Here is a 7,843-nt window from a genome sequence, read left to right as displayed (position 1 = left end):
AATCCATGCTAATCACAATGAAGGCTTTGTTGTACCTATTTACAAGCACAGCAAATTTTCTGGTGGCACCTCTAAGGCTCAGGAGGCTTTAAAGGCTGATTGCTGCATTTGGATGTAACATTTTCCTTGGCTCTGTGTGTGACAGAGGGAAAAATGTCCTCTGAATAAAAAGCCATTCTCCACCTCAGATCTAGATCTGAAGGATTCCAAATCTCACCCATCAGCAATTTGCAACTCTATCCAAAGGTCAAATGACAAAGCAGAAAATGTAATATATTTGCAGAAAATACAGTAGTAGGGTATTTATTATCTATCTGTCCTACACATTTATTAAAGTGAATTCCACTGGCTTATAAGCTGGGTCCTACATGAAACTATGCTGAGTACCTCACACTGATCACTGAAATCAGAGGGTTTTTTGCTAAAAATACATTGGTGGATACAATAAAATGACAATTATAATTTTGGTGCTCTTACACAAAGGTTATGACTCATTCATTAAAATATTTAAATTAGCAAGCCTACTGCTAGCTAAGATGGCAGATGCTAACACAGCCAAAGACTCAACACTCTGCATTATGTATGACTAACAAATCTTTGTGTAGAATGATGTGTAAATATTTCATACCAAGCAAATAGGCTTTGTGGAAAGTAGCATGATCTGAAACACACAGAGATCACATCCCAAGTGTATTCAAAATACCCCTGATTATGTCACACAGGCAGGGAAGAACCAGCTCACACACACTGAGTTCAGTTCACCATAAATGAGGATTTTTGCCATCCGCTGGGACTGAAATTGAGCTTCCATACTGAAATTCCTGTTTGCATCTCTGATTTTGAATCTCTACTGCTATTTGTGCTCTGAAAAAATACCAAAAAGTATAATATGACCAGTAAGTCATCTAAGAACTTTACATATCCTCAGTATTGCAGATATAAACCAACAGGTCAATGATCACTGTCCAGATATGAGCAGAACTTCAGATAATTATTTTCATAATTTATTTTTAAATTTGATGGTACGAAAATACAGACTGCTTCATATGAGACCTTCAAATTTACCACTTGGTTTTCACACTTTTAAGTTTTTCCTGTCCTCATCCTTTCCCACAAAAAAATAAAAGCATTTTGAGTTCAGGGAAGGCTTTCCTGCTTTCCTGTATGCTACAGTTCACACTCCATTACCTCCTGCACAGAGATAGAACCACAAATCTCTGTTAAACCTATCAGAACAGCAGCACGGAGCAGACTTGAATCTACCACTTATTTACCACTGAGCTGCACTTTCCCTAAAAATTCTTCCATGATCCTCTAATTTCCAGTTTAATTTTGCATGTGTTCCATTACAGGGTTCACAGCGCCAGTGCTGCGTCAGCAGAGCCCCTTCAGCAGAGAAATGGGAAATGCTGATAAGAGGAGCTTTTCTGCTGGCTCTGGAGCATCATCTCTGAGCAAACAGCTCAGGCTCACTGAGCAAACAAAAGCTCCTTCACGTCAGCAAAGTGGCAACTGCACCAAAAATGTGGCTGCTGCATCAACGTCAAGTGAGGGGCAGGACTGTCCCTCTCCGGCTGCTGTGATCACAGCATGAGGATGCTGCAGGACAGAGGAGAAAACATTGAATTTATTCTGTGGAACACCTTTAACATCACAACAGGCACAGGAGCATCACACCAGCAGCAGGAGTTTTCTATTCAAATTCGAGGCTCACCCAAATATTAGTGCTGGTGTTTCTACACTCGCTGAGAAACAAGGCTTGGAGCTCAATCTAATTGTCACAACAATTTTACAAATGTCTTGGATGTGTGGAAGTAGAATCTGGGGTTCTAACAAGACCACATGAACAATCCAAACCTCAGCCACTTGGGAATGCTGCTTATTCCAAAAACAAATTCTTAACTTCTTTCTTTTAAACTACTAGTCACTGAACTAAAGCAAAAAGGCACCACATGAAGAAATGCCATAATCCATTAACAGAAGTGCATTTCAATAATGTCCCCTACCTCTCAATTTCCCATAAAATGGCAAATAATTGTGAGAAACAAAAATAATAACAAGTTCCTCATGAAAAGATCAAGAAAATATGTTAAAATGTAGACCAACATTAAATGGCATCTCCAGGATCCAAGGAAATGTCTGTAAGGTATTTTCCTAGGAAAACAGTTATTCTGGAAATACCTGTTTAAATTTCCCCCCCTTTTTCTATCAGGTATCAAAAAGCTTTCTGTTCCTGTGAAATTATTTAAGTCAGGCTTCTTGGTAATAGAAGCAGAGCTCTTAGTTTCAAAATGTAGGCTATAATATTCCAGAGAAGTCACATGAAATTATGCAGCTGAGTGGAGCTACTGCCACAGTAGCAGTCAGGTTCCAAGAAATGGATATTAGAAGTAAGCATTTCATTGTCAGCTTCAGCTTTGGGAAATCTGAAGTACCTGACACATGAAGGAATGTTTGATTCCCTTTCTTGGATTAGAAACCTGCTTTAGGGATGGTCTGTATGTTCCTCTGGGCTCCATGCCTACCTGGCTTTTATCAATAAAATCACTACAAAACCTACTTTCAGCTCTAATAGTTATCCCCCAAAGAAAGAAAAAGCCTGATCTTTTTTCATTTAGCAGTGAAGAAAATTGTCCCAGATGCCTCTGTTTCCTCCATCCTTCCCTTCCTGCAGCAAATATCTCACTCCAGGACACAGAGACAAGTTGTTTTCTCTTAACACTTGGCAAAATGTTAGAAAAGACAAGACCCCTGAACACAGACCACACCTGCCTCAGGGAACAAGTGTGAAACCAACCCAAAAAATCCAGCAGTGAAATTCAAACCTGCCTCTGACTGCTGAAAGTAAAAGCTGCCAATATAAGCTTCCAAAACAGTTCCTTTCCCTACAGAAAAATATGAGTGTCAAAAGCTGTAAGGAAATAAATCCCCACAGCTTCAATACAGCAAATAAATGAACAGTTCCACAAAGTTCAGCTCCAGACCAATGTCCTGACATTCACTGCTGCTGCTGCTGTGCAAGGTGATGCATGGAACCTGAAGATGCCAAGCCTACAAATTCTGCTCTTGCTGAAATTTTTGTTTCCTTAGAAAGCAAAGGCTGGTCTTCCCACCCATTGAAAGAGATGTTTCTAAGCCATGAATAACATAAATCTTCCCCTAAGGAAAATAATTCTGCAGCCTCTACAGTACATCCCTGACCTGCAGAGCATCTATCACAAGAAATATCAACACAGATTGTCTGTTGACTCATTACACCAACTAGGTATCAAGATGATCACCAGCAGTGCAGGTGAGGGAAGAGTAGATGCTGCCAGAGTTACTTCTTCATGTTCAAGATGTATTCAACCATCTGTATTTAGTAGTCTAAATTAAGGCCTTTGCAAGTTCCATTTGGAAAACAAGGGTTTTTTTATAAGGAATGACAACAGAAACATTCCAAAACCTCCACATGCAAAACACTCTGTGCATGAACAGAATGTAAAACCTTCCCTGAAAGCAGCACATCATCGATAAAATTACAGCGCTCCCTCTTTTTTAGAATCCTTCTAGTCAGTTACAGATAACCATGGAAAGGTCTAGATTTTCAGAAAAGTGGTTTTTCTCCTGTAGCAATTAGTAGGAAACACAATACTGATAAAATTAGTGTTAAAATGGAGCAGGTTGTGTCTAACTCTGGCAAGCTTCAGTTTAACTGAAGGCAGCTTTCCCTTTCAGCTTGTTTGATAAACATGTGGCAGATCAAAGGTTTCCCCTGTCACTATCCACACCCAGAATATCCACTCTATACCACACCTACAATAAAAACACACTCTGGAAACAATAATAACTTATTTGCTGTTAACTTCAGCTTTAAGTCAGGCATTTTTACACTGAATTACTATTAATTTCTTCAGTTCTGTTCCATCACTTAATCAAGGTTCACTGCTGCTGCACGGGCACGTACAGAGTATTCAGAAAATACTAGAGGTAGGAGTAAAGAGACAAAAATCTGCGTTGCTATAGCTAAAATATGTGCAGTCTAGAACCACCTCCACTAGGTACCATCCTACTCCTCCAAACTGGAAATATTCAAAGTGTCTTCTCACTCTGTCAAGCTGCACATTCCAATCCCCAGCAAGACTTGAAAGGCAGGTCCATGGGGTCAGCTCCTTCCATCCCCAGCTAGTTACTATCAACACTTTTAGCCACTATCTGCATCTCCCCACATTTAATCCATTTAAAACTCTACTACAAACTGCTGCTGAGGCTTGCTTAAGGATCGAGTCAACCAAGCTTTGCTAAACATATGCAAGTCTTCAATGGACATATGGTTACTTTAGAAATGCAGCTGGGGCTGTGCTTCAATACATCATCATCTCTAGAAAGCCCTGACAAAAATTAAACATTCAATGACATTTCTGCTTAGGCACAGGTAAAACTAGAGAGCAGAAGAACATAATCATCACCTTTTTCACTGTAAAGCAGTAACATAAGCACAAATTATCGTCAGCTCAGAATGCTAAAATGTTATTTACCCTGGAAATGGGAATGGAAGCAAACTGGGAAGGCTGTTAAGTAGACTCAGATTTTTAGCCCTCAAACATTATTAGATCCTGTCAGCTGTCTCAAGGAACATCCATGTGCTCTCCTGAAAACTTGACATGCTGGAGATTGGGATGCTGTCAGACCACAATCAAAAAGCAAAAATGCTTTCCTACAATTCTAGAAGAATTTAAACCCTGCAATTTGTATTGGCTACAACATGTGTTGCTTTCTCTGATATATATGAATGCACATATGGAGATAGGAGTGTACCTAAAGACCTATATAAATTATGTTTACACCCAGATAAATCAATCCCTTGGTCTATCAACCCATCCACATTTTATCAAACATCTCTAGGCAGGAAAGCACCAAAGAAATGCATTTAAAAGCTTGATATACTACAGTGATGGAGAAAAAAAATCGATGTTCTTCCCACCAGGTAGTGAATTAAATGCAAGAATCACAATAGCATTCTAATGTTTAAAATAGAATCCAGAAGACTTTCCCTTCTGCCAAATAAGCCAGGGAAAACAAATGAGCTACCCCCAAATCACAGCTTGGGACATGCAAGATTTAACATTATATGATTATTTTTTCGGTGCAGAGAAACCTAAAAAACCCAACAGTTCTTTTTCTGGAAATAGAAACTCTTTTGTCACCCGTGTTTTAAATGTGACATATTTTGAAGGGCTGTTATTCCTTAAATAAAGACAGCCTAAAATAATGTCAAAACCAGGGGCTAACAACTGTGGAAATCACAAGTTAAAACTGCTTGAGCATGTGTAGTTTTCCATGGGTGACACCTTTCATTTCTACTTCTTTGGTGTTCTTATTAGGTTGGGATAAGGTCAAAGTCAACACTCAAGGAAAGAACTGCATTTCACACCAAAGGTGGGAAGCGATTCTTTGTGTTATGTGCTGGATGTGGATAAAGGAAATCACATTAAATCCCAAAGTTAAATAATGTGTTTTTAGGCCAACAGAAGACATTTGGTAGAAGTCAAGATCTTTATGAATAAATCTCATTCCAGGCAAAGATGGCAGCTCACAGTAATATCTATAAAAACAAGTTACAATTTGTATTTCCTTAACCACCTACTTAATTAAGTACTTCATAGCTGAATGCAGCAAAAGGCAGCATTTATATCCTTTTAAGTTTATTTTTGTGTGCTTAGGCACTGTAAATTCATAATCACAAAGATTAGGAGAACAGGCAGCATAGCAAAGAATAATGTGTCAGTTTTATACACTTTTGTATGGAATGGTAATCACAGCGACACAAAATGGTGAAATCCCCTGTTTAGGTTTGAGTCAATGCTATACCAATGGATTCAGGCACTGCTGTCCTCTGAAAGTGACCTAAAAAGCTTAATTGAACAGTAACAGATGTAACCAGTTGTTCTGTTACATAACTGAATAGAATAAGGAAAAGCATCTGCATAAAATGGCAAAGCATTCCAGTTTGGGGGAAGGGCAGGAGTTCAGAAGGCTGAAGGTAAGTCATTGTCTCTCAGGAGACTGTGGTCTACCTGCTCGAGCTAACAATGAGTTAGCAAGATTTGTAGAAATCACCAAGAGGAGCCAGAGCTCCACCCTATCTCCCCAGGACTTCTTTTTCAATGGTTTCCCCCTTGTTCACCCTCAGTCTGGAGTCACTGATTGTTCCAGGAGTTGCATTTAAAGAAGTCTTGAGATTCACCCATGGACCTGTCCCCTTCTATGTCTTCCAAGCTTGTAATTCCAGCCTCTGCAGTGATCTGAGGCCTCGTGTGACGTGCGTAAGGCGGATTTAAGCAAGCACAAAACCAAAACTGGAGCCTGCAGGGTATCTGCCCTGAGAAGCATGTGGTTCCCAGGTTACAGAGCCAGCAGATCCCAGAGCTGTCCTGCCACCTGCTCACTGCCACCTGTGCTGCTTCCAACATGGCCCCAACCTGCGCTAGCTGCACCATGATCAACTCTGTGGCTCTGATTTTTGGCATTCCAGGAAAAAAACCCAAACCAACACTTTTAATTCCAAATCTTTTAGTTAAAACATTTAGAATCACAGAGTGGATGGGGTTGGAAGGGACCCTCAAGACCACCCAGTCTCAGCCCTTCGAGAATGTACAGGGTTGAAGCTCCACAAGACTCAAAGCTTTTGCAGTATTAAAACCAGGAAGAGAATTCAGGCCTGGCTTGAGAAGCTGAGCTGAACCTGAGGATTTCAACTAGCCCCAGTCACTGTGAGTGAGATGAGCACCAGCTCAATGCACGAGGCTCCTTGGGAGTGCAAATGTCAGCACAAGCTGACACTGCAGCTGCTCCTTCTTTAAGTGGTCTCCAGCCACGCGTGGTCAGGGAGAGGGAAAATTCTCCAGCCAAGCCAGAGCACAGAGAGCAGCCAGAGGGAACGAGCAATGCTGTGCTATTCCTGCCTTTTTGTTTCTTTTGGAGGGCAATGATCAGGTGTTGGTGTCCTTCCAAAGGCACACCTGATTAAAGCCATGACACTTTTAGTAGTTTTGCTGCATATTGCAGTATAAGCACAAAATTCCCTTGGGAGTGTCATCCTGCCCGTGTGCAAACAAAGAGGAAAAAAGAAATCCAGAGCAGACTTTTTTTACCCCCCACCTATTTTTTTCAACTACTGTGGTTTTAAACTTTAGCTGCTAGAATTTTAAAAATATTAATTAAAAATGCAAAAGTTTAGAGAGAATTCCTCCAATTAACTCACAGGAGTCAACATTTGTGTTCTAGGGAAACAGAAGGGTTTGTGGTTTGGAATTTTTTTAACTATGAAAAGCCACAGCTCAAGTGTTAAAATTTTTATTACATTCCTGAGTCCTGGACTCAGTTGAAGACTAAAGAAAATCTTGTGCCTACTGAGGCCCAGAATATCTTTCCATTAGGGCTTGAACACTGTCCTTCGAGTGAGCAGTTAGTCCTGAGGGCTTTAAGAGGATATTTATGCTTAGGTATCAGCAATTCATCAGCTATTCTATTTGGAATAATCATTTTGCCTATTTACAAAAGCAATGAGTTAAGCTGTATTTCCTGGGACCGCAGCAGAAACAAACAGCAGGAAGTTTCCATGCTCAAAAATCCCTGACTGTGCCACAGAGCTGAAAAATTATATTTTAGTCTGCGTAACCAGAGAAAAACCTAAACACGACCCAACATCTGTCTCCAGATATTCTGGCCCCACTGACCTCCTGCCTTGCCATCTTGACCCCTCATTTTCTGTTGCAGTGCGCCACCCCTCTGCTATTTATAACTCCATATTTAATTTTTCTTTGAAGAAATCTTGTATGAGTGCCTTGCTGAGGTGTGGGGT

General features: G+C 40.3%; 1 protein-coding gene across 1 annotated transcript in view; it reads right to left on the bottom strand.

Annotated features, from left to right (window-relative positions):
• The window catches only part of SHANK2 (SH3 and multiple ankyrin repeat domains 2), a 271,596-nt gene that overhangs the window by 80,288 nt on the left and 183,465 nt on the right, over positions 1-7,843 (bottom strand). The gene's annotated exons all lie outside the window — the stretch shown is intronic.

Source organism: Geospiza fortis, unplaced genomic scaffold (assembly GCF_000277835.1).
Source record: "Geospiza fortis unplaced genomic scaffold, GeoFor_1.0 scaffold590, whole genome shotgun sequence".
NCBI classification, from domain to species: Eukaryota; Metazoa; Chordata; class Aves; order Passeriformes; family Thraupidae; genus Geospiza; species Geospiza fortis.
The sequence above is the reverse complement of the archived record's forward strand: the minus strand, read 5'-3'. Positions and strand labels throughout refer to the sequence as shown.